General features: G+C 40.7%; 2 non-coding genes across 2 annotated transcripts; one reads left to right on the forward strand and one right to left on the reverse strand.

Annotated features, from left to right (window-relative positions):
- Window positions 1–2297: 2297 nt before the first annotated feature.
- On the reverse strand, window positions 2298–2372 carry Trnas-cga (transfer RNA serine (anticodon CGA)). The gene has a single exon. It is a non-coding gene; the product is annotated as a tRNA-Ser (tRNA).
- An 811-nt stretch (window positions 2373–3183) lies between these two features.
- Trnas-cga (transfer RNA serine (anticodon CGA)) lies at window positions 3184–3258 on the forward strand. Its single transcript has one exon. It is a non-coding gene; the product is annotated as a tRNA-Ser (tRNA).
- Window positions 3259–16982: the final 13724 nt, after the last annotated feature.

Consider the following 16982-nt stretch of genomic DNA (forward strand, 5'->3'; position numbering starts at 1 on the left):
AAAATTATTATACAGTGGGAATCGAACATCGTTTAATTCAGTCACTAGAAGTCTTTCACCGCTATTCCAAATGTATTTAAAAACTCACGGCATTTCATGAAATATCATTAGAGCACCTAGACTAGGGGAGTCCAAAGTTTCGGCTCCCATGCCGATCTCTGGTGCGAGAACTGAACTCTTCTACCACTGCCAGGTCATCCTGTCTGGGCACTTGGAGGAGGGAGATGCGGAAACTGTGAATGCACCGCATTTAAATGGCAGCTCAGTCGCACTGCATATGACTTGGTTTTATATTTCGCATTTCTTAACAATATCAATGCCAACAAAACAAATTTTCGATTTTACTGGATTCGTTTTGGCGCGCTGAACACATAATTTAACGTTGATCTGATACATACTGTCGACTTATGACAGCTGCAGACAGTTTCACTTATTTTCGTATGCAAGATGACACCTAATCGAGACTTGTTTAATTTCATAATCGAAAAAAGGTCTTTCTCAAGAATATCTCTAGCGAAATATGGTAGCAATTTCACGACATCATTATGGAGACGTGAAAAGGAAAGCAATGTACACTACTAGCCATTAAAATTGCTATACCAAGAAAAAATGCAGATGATAAACGGGTATTCATTGGACAAATATATTATACTAGAACTGACAAGTGATTACATTTTCACGCAATTTTGGTGCATAGATCCTGAGAAATCAGTTCCCAGGACAACCACATCTGGCCGTAATAACGGCCTTGATACGCCTGGGCATTGAGTCAAAAAGAGCTTGGATGGCGTATACAAGTACAGCTGCTCATGGTGCTTCAACACGATACCACAGGTCATCAAGAGTAGTGACTGGCGTATTGTGACGAGCCAGTTCCTCGGCCACCATTGACCAGACGTTTTCAATTGTTGAGAGATCTGGAGAATGTGATGGCCAGGGCAGCAGTTTCTGTATCCAGAAAGCCGGTACAGGACCTGCAACATGCGGTCGTGCATTATCCTGCTGAAATGTATGGTTTTGCAGGGATCGAATGAAGGGTAGAGCCACGGGTCGTAACAATCTGTTCAAAGTGACGTCAGTGCGAACAAGAGGTGACCGAGACGTGTAACCAATGGCACCCCATACCATCACGCCAGGTGATACGCCAGTATGGCGATGACGAATACACGCTCCCAATGTGAGTTCACCGCGATGTCGCCAAACATGGGTGCTACCATCATGATGCTGTAAACAGAACCTGGATTCATCCGAAAAAATGACGTTGTGTCATTCATGCACAGACAGGGATGGAGACGTGGCTGCACGATCCGTTACAGCCATGCGCATCAGGTGCCTGTCATCTCGACTGCTAGTGATACGAGGCCGTTGGGATTCAGCACGACTTTCCGTATTACCCTGCTGAACCCACCGATTCCATTTTCTCCTAACAGTCACTGGGTCTCGACCAACGCGAGCAGCAATGTAACGATACTATAAACCGAAATCGTGACAGGCTGCAATCCGACCTTTATCAAATTCGGAAACGTGATGGTACGCAGTGCTCATCCTTGCACGAGGCATCACAACAACGTTTCACCAGGCAACGCCGGCTATCTGCTGTTTGTGTATGAGAAATCAAGATAATCATCTGCATATCAGAGCACCTTCTTCCTGTAGATTAAATTTCGCGTGTGTAGCACATCTTCGTGGTGTAAGAATTTTAATGGCCAATAGTGTAGATGTCGTGAACAGATCTAACACAACTGATTTGCCACTAAAATGGAATTACCTTGTAGGTCAGTCAGTTACATCTGCATGTGCACTGGAGTGTTTCCAACGCAAAGGCAGACGGACTCAAAATCATATGTAAGCCCTCTGCACACAGGGTCAGTCGTAGCGGCCAGTAGTGGCAGAAAGTGAACTGTTGGGGACAGTCGGCTTAGATTTAAACCATAAATACCATGCTTGTAGAAAAAGATGCTTTGGTAACGAAGGATGATAAGGGTAATACCATTGTCATTGCTAGTAAACAAGAATATGTCAGAAAACCCTACAGTTCTTTGAGGCAAACGATATTTCTGAGGCCGGCCAGAGTGGCCATGCCGCTCTGGGCGCTACAGTCTGAAACCGAGCGACCGCTACGGTCGCAGTTTCGAGTCCTACCTCGGGCAGGGATGTATGTGATGTCCTTAGTTTAGTTAGGTTTAAGTAGTTCTAAGTTCTAGGCGACTGATGACCTCAGAAGTTAAGTCGCATAGTGCTCAGAGCCATTTTCTAAACATTCATGGTGGTGAAACTTCCTGGCAGATTAAAACTGTGTGCCCGACCGAGACTCGAACTCGGGACCTTTGCCTTTCGCGGGCAAGTGCTCTACCAACTGAGCTACCGAAGCACGACTCACGTCCGGTACTCACAGCTTTACTTCTGCCAGTATCCGTCTCATTCTGGAAACATCCCCCAGGCTGTGGCTAAGCCATGTCTCCGCAGTATCCTTTCTTTCAGGAGTGCTAGTTCTGCAAGTTTCGCAGAAGAGCTTCTGTAAAGTTTGGAAGGTAGGAGACGGATACTGGCAGAAGTAAAGCTGTGAGTACCGGACGTGAGTCGTGCTTCGGTAGCTCAGTTGGTAGAGCACTTGCCCGCGAAAGGCAAAGGTCCCGAATTCGAGTCTCGGTCGGGCACACAGTTTTAATCTGCCAGGAAGTTTCATATTAGCGCACACTCCGCTGCAGAGTGAAAATCTCATTCTGGAAACATCCCCCAGGCTGTGGCTAAGCCATGTCTCCGCAGTATCCTTTCTTTCAGGAGTGCTAGTTCTGCAAGTTTCGCAGAAGAGCTTCTGTAAAGTTTGGAAGGTAGGAGACGGATACTGGCAGAAGTAAAGCTGTGAGTACCGGACGTGAGTCGTGCTTCGGTAGCTCAGTTGGTAGAGCACTTGCCCGCGAAAGGCAAAGGTCCCGAATTCGAGTCTCGGTCGGGCACACAGTTTTAATCTGCCAGGAAGTTTCATATCAGCGCACACTCCGCTGCAGAGTGAAAATCTCATTCTGGAAACATCCCCCAGGCTGTGGCTAAGCCATGTCTCCGCAGTATCCTTTCTTTCAGGAGTGCTAGTTCTGCAAGTTTCGCAGAAGAGCTTCTGTAAAGTTTGGAAGGTAGGAGACGGATACTGGCAGAAGTAAAGCTGTGAGTACCGGACGTGAGTCGTGCTTCGGTAGCTCAGTTGGTAGAGCACTTGCCCGCGAAAGGCAAAGGTCCCGAGTTCGAGTCTCGGTCGGGCACACAGTTTTAATCTGCCAGGAAGTTTCATATCAGCGCACACTCCGCTGCAGAGTGAAAATCTCATTCTGGATTCATGGTGGTGTCGTTTGTACTGTATCGTGTCTCCCTACCTCTTTCGCGCAACGACGCTCTGAGCGTGTTTTTTAGGGAATTAACTAGTTTGAACCTGGGACCTGTTGCTGGTAAAGAGACGCCAGACCACACATGACATGTAGAATTCAGAAGAGTTCAGTGAGACTAGCGATGATATAACCAAATACTTAATGATCTCAGCGTCCGATCCACTGCACTCCATGTAAAAGAATCTTAATACTAACTACATTTAGTGGAAAGGGTTCAAGGCTTTCGTATTTTTAGTTAGCTGGTAAAATAACGTCGAAAAAGCAGTTAAGTTTACCATTGGAAATTTTATTCTACTCACGAAACATCATTTATAAATTGCTCTATTGATAAAAGGAAATGTTTTAATACAGGATGGTAAAAACCAACTGCGTTCAACAAAAATGTGAACGAATATTCCCTGAATGGGTTTCCAAGTTATATAATGGATCGAAGGATGACCTATGCCATATCACATCTATAATCTATAATCTAGGTTTCACAAAAGAGAAAACTATCAAAATAGTCTACAGTGACCCTCAATTATCTTTAATTACTTATTTAACTTGTCGTAAATTACAGTGGCTGATGTGGCTTCTCAATAACTATATAATAGAAATATCATCGCGTTTCAGATCTTTTCTTCAAGTGGCAAATGTGAACACCATGAGTTTTAATTAACGATCGACACTAGTATTACACAAAAAGGGGGTGTAACAGATGAGACTTCTGCAGTTCTGAGTGAAGCCTTATGCGCTCAAAAATGCGGCATCGCGTGCGTTCATTACCTTGTCGGTGGTTAGGCAGCGTCAGGGCGACAGTGGCCGGCGCACCAGACATCCAGCTCGCTGTCTCGGAACTCACTCTCTCCTAACTTCTCCTTACTACAATTTACTGAAGTCGGTTTAAAAAAACTATCTGGCTGTGTTTTCATCTGACCAATCAGGGTCTCAATATTAACCTTAAGCTACGCCTACTAAAATTCTGTCTATCCAATGAGAAACATTATACTTTTCGTGGTGGGGCAATGTTTTTAAATTTTGCAATGTAACAGAGACGCTAAAAGTCTCACGCTAAAACCTGCAGCTGGTGTGGTCCTTTTAGCGTTATTGTAAGATCTATACTGTTCTTCTGGAGGGCTCTATCTTTTAACATGGGCTGGGGGGTGGTCCTTGACGTACCTGAGTCACGAAAAAGTCTCACGCTAAAACTTGCGGGTGGTAGTGGCCCTTTTGGTGTTATCGTAAGATCTATACTGTTTTTCTGGAGGGCTCTAGCTTTTAACATGGGCTGGGGGGTGGTCCTTGACGTAACAGAGACGACAAAAAGCCTCGTGCTAAAACATGCGGGTGGTAGACTTAGCGGTAGGCTGCCAACGTGGGTGTCCAGTCCGTCCGTTATCGTAGGGCTTTCTAGCTTACCACGGTTCTGCTCTCGGCTTCTGTCCTCGTTTCTCCCCTCGGAACTGTGTCTGCCTCACGGTGGGAAGGTACGACATGCATTTAGGCATTCTTGTGTTAGTCTGTGGTATTCCATTTGCTCACTCGTTACTTGTATTACTTTGGTTAATTTAATGTCACCATTTATTCGGAGCTATGTGCATTCTCATAGATTTGCTTATTATGTCAGGGTTTTCATGGAAGGTGTTGGATTTACCTGACACCTACATATCACCACCCTTCAAACTTAATTTTTGCACTGAATTTAGGCAATGATTGAATCGTTGTCTAAGTCAGTCAAAAATTTTCTAATTTACCTAAATTTCGTTGCGTACTGTACAGCCACATTATTCTGTTCTATGCTAGTTTGTATTACTAATTTATATTTTTATATTCTTCCACATTATAATTAAAAATGACAAGAGAAGAATATTTTTAAGCTATTATTAATTTTTAATTATTTTCTTTCCTTATTTAAGTGTGTAGTTTGTTTTTTAAGAAGTTTGTTTTCGAAAGTGAGTTGTCTTTCATATCGATTTTCTTAGAAATACTGTTTTTATAAATGTAGTAATTGAGTAAAATCAATTCCTATCACATTTTCTAAATATCATGTACAAGTAAAATGTTTTTGTTTCTAGACACTCATTTCAACATTGTTACACTAACAAATAAGAATTATTTCCAAGAATTGCTTTGACAAAGAAATATACATACACAAGTATTGAGATATCCTAACAAATGGTACAAATGTTAAAAAAATTGTTTTGACAAAGAAATATACATACACACATTATGAGGTATTATCCTAATAAATGGTACAAATGTTAAAGAAAGGGAAAAGATCCAACATGATAATTTTTATAAGGAGAAAATAAAGAAAATATAGTTATTCTTTTATTTTCATGCGGAGAAAATAAGTGGTATATAGTTTCTTTATATACTAATGACTTATTTTTATCGATAGTCTATTTTTTTACTTAAGTCCATAGTCAGTGACTGTTATTTTGTAGTTTATTAGGTGTCTGGTGTGCTAAACTTATTTAGTTTTTCACACGTTTCTTTTGCACAATTCCTACATCATATAATTTGATTTCACGCATTCACACAATCCTATGAATGTTCAAGCATGAGGTTGGCGAATGTTTTTGCACGAAGGTGATGGACTTGAGCGAGATGGATGTTTGCAAGTATTTGATGTACATGTTCTTTCGTCGTTCCTTGTTGGTTTTGCTAGTGTGTGTTGCTGTTGTGGAGGTCCCATAATGGAATGGAGCTGTGAGTCCAGAATCTCGTGGTTTACTGGCTTTGTATGCATGAATGTCATCATTATGTGTCGCTGAAAGCGGTCGTTTGTCGTTGTAATACTTCGCAGACGACTAGTGTACAATAGGATAGGAATTTGGGAAGGTATGTCGTCTATTCTTCACCCATCTTCTTTCTTGGTCTCAATCTTGCGAATCTTCAACTTCTTTTCTTCCTGCTTTTTCTCTGCTTCTTACTTGCTTCTTGGTTCTTCTCTGGGCAGGATATGGAAATATTTATTGATAACTAGTCGCTTTGAAGCTCTCCTCCTAGTAACAGTTTGATAAATTGTTTGGGCGCGTCATTTTTACTTTGTGGAGGTTCTTCTTCAGTTTCGTGCATCAGCGTGCTGTTTAATAGCAGTAGTGTGACTTTTACGCATATTTTTTGCCAGCGGTGGCTTGCCCAAGCGGTCTTCTCGTCAGGCCGTTTTTTGCTCGCTCCATTAAGTGGGGGGCGCCCTGGGGTTTACGAGCGGCGAAAATGGGGTGTCTTCTTGTCTGTCCATACTGACGTTCGGCGTTCCCTCGCGTCTCTGCAGGGGTGCGGCAGGTGTTCCATCTCAGCAGGGTTCCTCCTAGCGGGCAAATTTATTGCCCACTTTCTATACAAGAGCCTTCTGTTTGTTTCGCTGTCCTTTCCCTTCTGTCGACGCTCCTGCTAGATAGGAATCGCATGTTGCTAATTACGTCCTTTTCTTTCTTGATACATCTCGTGTTGCAACTTGTAGGTCGTTGCATCTCTTCCTTGCTGGAGTTTTTACAATGGTTCTTAGAATAAGTTTTACTTATAATCATCTAACATATGTCTAGTATCTACTTGTTTTATGCCTTCTTAAAAAGCTTTACATATTTCGGCGCGCTTTCCACGTTACAATTCTAAGATATTTGGAGTCTTAACGTCTACTCAAGAATCCTCAAATCCGTTTTTTTTATTTTTGTGTAGTGTTGTGGTGTATAGCATTTTAGTGTTTCATGCTTTTAGACTATCTACGCTTTATCCCTTCACCTTAATCTATGGTACTATTGGTTTTATTATTGAAACTACTTTCTTTTTCCCACCTTTCTCTCTCTTCATTCTTCTTTCACCTGACGATCTTATCTGCAACATAATCTTGCAATATTGTGCTGATTATTTACCAGTAATAAAATTAATCTTCAAACTTTTTGATATGGCTCACATGGTGAAGTCCTGTTTTTTTTGCCTGTTTTTGGGTTCATTATTTCCACAGCATTATCATGAGCAATTCGGCTAATTATGACAGGTCCTTTGTATGCAGCGTAAAACTTATGTATTTTGTGTTTCTGTTTAGTGGAGAGATGGTGTGTTTTTACAAATACTTTCTGGCCTACGGAGAATGTTCTTTTAGTTGCTGTTGTATCTCCTCTTTCTTTTCTTTCAATGGCTACCTTTCTGATGTTGGAGAGTGCTGTTGCTATGATTTGTTTGTGCTGTCTACGTGGTACAATAGTAAATCTAACATTTTCTCTGGTTATGTTTGGGGGTTCAAATTTTTAAGTACAGTAACTGGAGGTAGTAGTGTAGTGCTATGTGGCATTTCATTTATTACTTCTTGAAAATCTTTAAGGTATATATCCCAAGTGTTGTGTCTTTTGCCTGCATATAATCGACATAAAGTGCCTATATCCTTCATAGATCGTTCTGCTGGATTTACGCTAGGTTTGTACTTAGATATGTAGACGGGTTTTATTTTGTGTTGTTTTAATGTGTTCTACCATTGCACTGATTTGTATTGTGGGCCATTATCGGAAATTATTCGTTCCACTCGACCTACTTGTCTGAGAAAATCTTGTCTAAAGGCTTTACTTACTGGAAGACCTGTTGCCCGTTTTAATGGTGTCAAGGTAACATATTTAGAAGTAAGTTCCAAAACGACAAATATGAAAATATATACATTTTTTGTGTGTGTGGGAGGGGCCCCATCAAATCTGTTGCTGCTATTTGTTTTAATCTTTTAGGGATTATTGGAAACATAGGTGGTTTGGTTTGGAAAGTGACGTGATTAGCCCTCATACATTTTTTGCATTTGACTAATACTGTTCTAATTCGCCTTTCCATATTAGGAAAATGGCTTGTTTGTTTTATTTTTAAAAAGCAATTCTTTGGTCTAAAGTGGCCATTACTTAAATGTGTATACCATATGTACTTATTAATTAGTTCATCTGGGATATAAATCAACCATTCATTCCTTGCAACATTTCGTCTAAAAAATAAAACATTGTTTTTTATGAGATAGTGCTGTTGAATGTCAGGAAAATCCTTACTCCTGCACTTGTGTTTGATTCCTAGTATTTCGGGATCCTTGTCCTGTTCTTTGCCTATGTTTTTCAAATCTGTCGTAATGTAGTTTTCGAAAGGTACTTGTTTCATATAGTACATTGTAAACTGGTCTTCTGCTGCTTCCAAACCTATGTTTTTGTATGCACCCTGTGGACATCGTGATAAAGCATCTCCTAATATATTCGCTGGTCCTGGTATGTGTGTAATAGTGAAGTCAAATTCTTGTAGTATTAACATCCATCTGGCTAACCTCCCATGAGTTAGTTTGGCGGATAACAGAAATTCTAATGCTTTATGGTCAGTATATACTTCTGTTTTTCTTCCGAATAGGAAGTATCGAAAACGTTGGAAGCCCCATACAATGGCCAATGCTTCCAGCTCAGTGACTGAATAGTTTTTCTCGCTTTTTGTGAGTACCCGACTGGCAAAGTCAATTGTCCTATATGATTTTAGCCCTGCCTGTTCGTATTCTTGGAATAAAACAACTCCTAAACCTGTTTTCGCGCTATCTGTGGCCATACAAAAATTTTGTGTTAGATCAGGATGTGCTAAAATCGGTGCTGTTGTTAGTGCGTTTTTCACTTTTAAAAATTCTCCATTGGCTTGTTGATCCCATACCCATGGCTTGTTTTTTCCAGTCAATGCACATAGGCGTGGTGTTGCGAGAGATTCGATTCAAATAATTCTTTTAGAGAATCCGGTGAGACCTAGAAATCCTCTGAGAGTTTTCTTATTATATGGAGTACAGAATTCTTTGATTGCCGTTAGTTTTTCTGGGTCGGGCATTACGCCTTTCTCGGAAATTATGTGTCCTAGAAATTTGACCTCTCGCCTTCCAAATTTGGATTTTGTTATATTTACTGTGACCCCATGTTCTTTCATGATCTGTAAAAACTGATTTAATGTGTCGTTGTGATGTTCCCAAGAGGGTTCTGCTATAATCACATGATCAACATAACAAGTAATTTTTTGTAAAATTTCAGGACTGAGTATAGTATTAAATCCTCTAATAAACGCTGACGATGATATGTTTAAAACAAATGGCAAGCGTTTAAACTGGTAACATCTACCGAATACGATAAATGCTGTACATTTTCTACATTCTGGGGCCAATTCTATTTGCCAGAAACTACTCCGTAAATCAATTGATGAAAATATCTTAGCACCGTGGAAGTTTTGTATCAATTCCTCTAATTTTTCTGGGCGATCTATCTCGGTGATTATGATTGTGTTGATCTGTCTGGAATCAAGCACTAACCTGATGCTCCCATCTCGTTTCTGTACAATATGGAGCGGGCTGTTATATGTGGAGGTAGCTGGTTCAATAATATCGTCATGTAACATTTTAGATATCTCCTGGAATACTTATTCCTGTGGCTTAATGGGATTGTATAGGGTGGCACTCTAAATGGTTTGTGCTGTTTTACTTCAAACTTGTACCGAAAGTGTTTAATACTGCCAGTCTTAGGTAAAAATACCTCTGCTTTATCTCGTAAAATACCCTCTAATTCTCTTTTACTGTGTTCCGAAATACCTTGAACCTCCTGCAATTTTTCGTCTATTTCTTTATGGACTTCTAACATGAGTTGTGGCGATTCCACCTTTTGTGCATACCATTCTAATTCTTCATCCTCTTTATCTCGCGTCATTCTCAATTGTTTGTTTATAACTGGTATTTCTTCTAATTTTAGCTTTTGCCCAAAGAGAAGTGTGACATTCCCGAATGTTACGCTACCTTTCCCCATATCTATTATCGCTTGTCTCTCATTTAAAAAATCTGCACCTATAATCAAATCTACATTTACTTTAGGTATAATCACGAACTTGGCTTCGATCTTTTGACCTTGACACGAAAGAGTTAACCTTGTTTGTCTCGTAACTTCCGCAGCATTATTTCTAATAGGACCTCTTACTTTAATCTTACTTGTTTTCAGAACTGGCAATTCCTCATTGGCATTACACTGCATGAATAAATTTTCTGAGATCGCAGTCAGTTCACTTCCGCTATCAGTTACAATATTGACTGGGATATGCTTTACCATGGCCTTCACAATTGGTTGAATTTGAAAGGGTTGGTTCTGTTCTTCTTCTTCTTGCATCAACGAATCCTCCACTGAATCATACATGAGTCTTTTTAGGATTTTCCCTTGTGAATTCGAACTTTCTGTAGGATAAGCTTCGACTGCTACTTGTCTCTCTTTTATTTTCTCTTCTCTATTTCTTCCTTCATTTACGCTTTCTTCTACATCCTCTACTTTTTCCTCATCCTCGTCTATCTTCTCCTTCTTCGTCGCTCCTTCCACATAATCGCATCTAAATGCTCTAATTATCGCTTCATGACTTACTTCATTATATACGTTGGGTTGTGTGCCCACTCGTAACTTATTTTCAACTTCTGTCGACTGCGCATTATCCTCATTGAATTCTCTTTCCCTGGTTTCCATCTCAAATAGCTCTGCAATACTCATTATTTCGTCCTTTCCTCCTACATTCGTTGTGCATGCCTCTTGTAATTCATCTTCCTCGTCAGTATTCTCCCAATTAATTTCGTCCCAACACGATATTGTTATTTTCTTGCCTTCGTTTTCATCTGGTCCCTGCGGATTTGTTTCTTCCTTCTTCTCTTCTCGTGATAAGATTTTTACTTCTCTGTTCAAGGTGCTGCAATTGTCCTGGGTCGGTGCGTCATTCTCTTTGGCATGGGCGCTTAGCTGTCAAGTCGAACTTTTATTGGGGTTTGGTGGTCTTACCTCCACGTCTTCTATCTGTATTCGCTTTTCTTGCTCAGCTTGTTGATAGTGGTTTCTTTGTTGATAATTTGTCGGTCTATTGGTTCTCCAGTACCCGTTCGGTTGTCGTTATTCCCTCTGTAATAGTTGTTGCCGTTCATGGGTGAATTATAGTTATTGCCATATTCTCTTCTAAATCTATAACCGGCTCTTTGTTGAAATCTATTGTCGTTTCTTGGTGCGAAGTTATTACGTGGTTCGTAATTATTGTTTCTTCGTACTGTGTCTTGTGGATTCCACTGCTTTTTGCTTTCGTTTTCACGTGCGCTTCGTCTTTTTCTTGCGTCATCTTCCGAAAATATGAACTCTAGTTACCTTAGAATACCTTTAAATGCTTCGACGTCATTGCCTCCGCGACCTACTAATGATTGCTGGTGTTTCAATGGTAGCTTCATCGCGCATAATTTAATCAACTCTCCGTCACTGTATGGTACATCTAAGCATTGATTTTTGTTTGCCATTGCTTCGAAAAATTTCACGGGAATCTTCTCTCCTGAATTTTCAAAATATGGGTTCTGTAATAATTCGTACTTCACTTTGTTCTGTGTTTCGGTGGACCAATATCGTGAGAGAAACTTCTCTCTGAAATCTTCGTACGATCGGCATGTCGCTGCAACATGCTGCATGGTTTCTGCGACTGTTCCTGACATGTGTGCACATATAAAGTCTAATTTGTGTGCTAGCGTCCAGTGTTCTGGTAATCCTACTCGGAATTGATCGATAAAAGTTCGTGGATGTAATGAGTTTCCTTCGCGAAAGCGTTTAAATTTTCTGACTGTGAGGAAATGATCGTTGTCGTACTTCGTCATAGTTCCATATGAAATTCGCGATTCTTCGCCACTTTTGTTTCTGATCATTTCTCCCGTCGTTCTTTCCGGTTGTGGTAGATCCATTGGATATTGTCCACTGTAACTTTCGCCTACCCTTGCGTAGTATCGTTGGAGTGGTACGCAATAATTTTCTTCCATCGGTTGTCAACATGTAGGTGAATGCATTGCACTGTCTTCTTCGCGACCTGGCTTTCCATTGTCACGTATGTTACTTTCCGCCTGTGATTGGAATCGCAAATGCGTAATATCTTCGTTAATTGCTTGTTTTTCCGGTGCTGTTACAGATACGGATGTGGTTGCAGACTCAGTGCTTGTTCGATCCTGTTCACTACGCTCTTCAATGGTTTGCAGCAACTCTGTTCGCAACTTCTGAAATTGTCGCTTCGTTTGCTCTTCTATTTTGACTATGCGGTTATCATATCTTTTCAGCGCTGCTTTTGTGATACGTTTGTGTAACACACTGTTTTCAACAATTTCACGCGCTGTACCTGCTGCTTGTCTAGTAATTACGTTTATCTGTCTCTCTAGTTTCTTGACTTCTCCGTGGGTGTTGTTACGTAATGTTTTGATCTCGTCCTCAGTGTCATTACGCAATGTTTGTACGCCCGCTTGTACCTTGTCAATGTCTGTTCTCAATTGATGGTGACCTGTTATTAAGTTTCCTATCACTTCTCAAGATTTTTTTGCCTCGTCTTCAATATGACTTAGGTGTAACTGAATTTTTTTGTTTTGTTCTTTAATCTCACGCATTTGTCTCGTGGTTTATGCAATTTGTTTCGTCGTTTCTGCATTTTGAATTTTAATTTGGTTTGCAATTTCTTTACTTTGCATTGTCATGGTTTCCGTAATTAATTGTAATAATTCTGCCAGATTGGTGGGTCCTATTGCGTTTTCTTCCGACGTCCTACGCTCTGTGTTTTCGCCCATTTGTTGGTTTGCAACCGATTGCATTGAACTGTGCTGTGACACGTTTCTGCTCGCAATACTTGTACTCTGTGGTGAGGGATTACTTGTACTATGAGTTCTACGTATTCAAGACGCAAGTTAGAATCCTCATCACCTGTCTCACTACTTTCCTGCTCCTCTGTCGTATGCTGACCTAGGTTTTCTGTGCCTTGCCGTACATTATCCTCCTTATGGTGCGTTATATGTCCTATTTCTCGCGATACTGCATCGTCTGTTGTACTGTTCTCTATTCTCTGTCCATTTTCGTGCTGGGTCTCTACCTCAATTCGGTCAAGGTCTCGATTCGCCATTGCTAATCTTTCTGAATCCCTTATTTTCTGTTTTAAAAGCAATTCACGCGCCCTACTTCGCGTCAACATGCGCTCATACGATCTCACGCGTTTCATAAATTTTTTGTTCACACGACTTGACACTACCAAGACTGACAACCCATTCACTTACTCGTTGGGTCAGAACCAACCTGCCACGATGTATCCGCCATCTGTACGCTTGCATTGGAGAGAAAACTTAATTCTAACAATTTTAAAAAATCATTACTTAATTATGCTATTACCACTGTTACAATGTTTCACTATTTGTTGAATACTTTATTACTATCTATCGCTGCAGATACTGTTTTCGACTATGTATAACTATAGAAAAAAAATTTTTTACTACTAAAATTTTTTTGCAGGATATTTTTCTGACTTAGTTAGGCATGTGGTCGACCTTCAATCATGGTATATTACCATCCAGGCAGGGTCGCTATTTTCTAAACATTCTTGGTGGTGGCTGTTTGTACTATATCGTGTCTCCGTACCACTTTCGCGCAACGACGCTCTGAGCGTGTTTTTTTTAGGGAATTAACTAGTTTGAACCTGGGACCTGTTGCCGGTAAGGAGACGCCAGACCACACATGACATGTAGAATTCAGAAGAGTTCAGTGAGACTAGTGATGATATAACCGAATGCTTAATGATTTCAGCGTCAGCTCCACAGCATTCCCTGTAAAAGAATCTTAATACTAACTAAATTTAGTGGGAGGGGTTCAAGGCTTTCCTATTTTTAGTTAGCTGGTAAAATAACGTCGAAAAAGCAGTTAAGTTTACAATTGGAAGTTTTATTCTACTCACAAAACATCGTTTATAAATTGCTCTATTGATAAAAGGAAATTTTTTAATACAGGATGGTAAAAACCGACTGCGTTCAACAAAAATGTGAACGAATATTCCCTAAATGGGTTTCCAAGTTCTACAATCGATCGAAGGATGACCTATGCCATATCACATCTATAATCTAGGTTTAATTTAAGTTTCACAAAAGAGAAAACTATCAAAATGGTCTATAGTGACCCTCAATTATCTTTAATTACTTATTTAACTTGTCGTAAATTACAGTGGCTGATGTGGCTTCTCAGTAACTATATAATAGAAATATCATCGCGTTTCAGATCTTTTCTTCAAGTGGCAAATGTGAACACCATGAGTTTTAATTAACGATCGACACTAGTATTACACAAAAAGGGGGTGTAACAGATGAGACTTCTGCAGTTCTGAGTGAAGCCTTATGCGCTCAAAAATGCGGCATCGTGTGCGTTCATTACCTTGTCGGTGGTTAGGCAGCGTCAGGGCGACAGTGGCCGGCGCACCAGCCATCCAGCTCGCCGTCTCGGAACTCACTCTCTCCTAACTTCTCCTTACTACAATTTACCGAAGTTGGTTTAAAAAAACTATCTGGCTGTGTTTTCATCTGACCAATCAGGGTCTCAATATTAACCTTAAGCTCCGCCTACTAAAATTCTGTCTATCCAATGAGAAACATTATACTTTTCGTGGTGGGGCTATGGTTTTAAAGTTTGCAATGTAACAGAGACGCTAAAAAGAATCACGCCAAAACCTGCAGCTGGTGTGGTCCTTTTAGCGTTATTGTAAGATCTATACTGTTCTTCTGGAGGGCTCTATCTTTTAACATGGGCTGGGAGGTGGTCCTTGACGTACCTGAGACACGAAAAAGTCTCACGCTAAAACTTGCGGGTGGTAGTGGCCCTTATGGTGTTATCGTAAGATCTATACTGTTTTTCTGGAGGGCTCTAGCTTTTAACATGGGCTGGGGGGTGGTCCTTGACGTAACAGAGACGCGAAAAAGCCTCACGCTAAAACGTGCGGGTGGTAGACTTAGCTGTAGGCTGCCGACGTGGGTGTCCAGTCCGTCCGTTATCGTAGGCCTTTCTAGCTTAACACGGTTCTGCTCTCGGCTTCTGTCCTCGTTTCTCCCCTCGGAACTGCGTCTGCCTCACGGTGGGAAGGTACAACATGTATTTAGGCATTCTTGTGTTAGTCTGTGGCATTCCATTTGCTCACTCGTTACTTGTATTACTTTGGTTAATATAATGTCACGATTTATTCGGAGCTATGTGACATACTCGTAGATTTGCTTATTATGTCAGGGTTTTCATGGAAGGTGTTGGATTTACCTGACACCTTACAATTTGAACCATTTATTTCTGAACTACATGAGGACCCCACTACAACTGTGCAGAACGAAGTCTGAACCGCCACTAACGATGCCAAATGTCTTCTTAAACCTTTTCAATAAAAGCAACTAATCAAGATGCTCAACCGCCTAAGTTACGAGCTTCGTTTAAAGTCCATAAAAAGACCATCGGATCCGCCCAATCTCCAACAGTATGCACAGTGGCTATCATGGCTTAGCACAATTCCTTCAAGACACATTGAAAAAATCGTTCGTCTTCCATAATAATTATTGTGTGTCCAATACTCAAGATTTAGTTAATAAAATTAAAGACTTTTTACTATGATAGACACACGAAATTACTTTTTCTTACATTAAGATCTTTATATAAATGAGCCAGTGCTAGGATGTAGACATTGTAGAAAAAAACTACGTACAGTCAAAGAGGACTTCTCTGATGAGCAAATCACCTGTGTTTTGAATTCACTTCGTATTGCGGTGAATCACAATTATTTTAAGTTTAATGGGAATCTATATCAACATCTAGATGGCATTGCAATGGAGAACCCTTAGCAGGAATCCTAGCAGACGTGTTCATTAGCCTCTTAAAAGTAAAATTTTTCAGTAATTTCTTAACATCAGCTGTAGGGATTCATACGCTAGATATGTAAGTAGTAGGGCAAGGAGAGCGTCACACAAAGCAGGCCACCCCAAGGGCCGGCGTCACCCCAAAGTAGGTCACCCCCCAGGGGCGGCGTCACGTGACGTCAGCTGATGCGATTGATGTCAGCTGATGATTCCAGTACCGTTATCCAATACTGGCGGGAGATAGGATGATTGGGCTACCTCCTCTAACCTAAGTCACCCCATCCTCCAAACTCGTGAGAAGTTTGAATTCTGGAGGGAAGATATGTCAATGGTACTATCTAAGAAAATGGTGGGAAAGAAAGGCCAGTTGGTGTACCTCAACTAACATAAGTAACATAGTCCTAGGAACTGGCCGGCGGAAAATTGAATTTTGGTTGCGGGGGGGGGGGGGGGGGGGGGAGTGGGGATAGGTCAATTGGGCTACCTAAGAAAAATGGCATGAAAGAAAGGGCAGTTGCGCTACCTCCGCTAACCTAACCCACGTCCTCCTAGGAACTTTACATAAGTCTTTATTTAAACAATTACAAGCTGTACCAACATCAATTTTGTTATCCATCCTCTTGGAAAATTTTGCTGAGCGGAGTTGGTATGGTGTCGCCCCCATTACAGGCTGCTCATTCAATTCAAATATAATTTATATAAATTTGTTTAAATTTATTATCTACCTATCGAATTAGTGTTGTGTTACCACTACAAGATGCTGAGATATCGATAACTGTATTACATACACTGGACATAAGTCTTTCTTTAAACAATTACAAACAGTACCACCATCAAGTGTGCTCGCCATCGTCCTCGACTTTTGAATTTTTTCGCTCTGAGAGCTTACATTCAAATCCATTATGATTTATTATCGACATCATTAGTTTTGTGTCACCGTCACAAGAGGCTGCGCTTCG

The sequence above is a fragment of the Schistocerca gregaria genome, chromosome 4 (assembly GCF_023897955.1).
Source record: "Schistocerca gregaria isolate iqSchGreg1 chromosome 4, iqSchGreg1.2, whole genome shotgun sequence".
In the NCBI taxonomy this organism is placed as follows: Eukaryota; Metazoa; Arthropoda; class Insecta; order Orthoptera; family Acrididae; genus Schistocerca; species Schistocerca gregaria.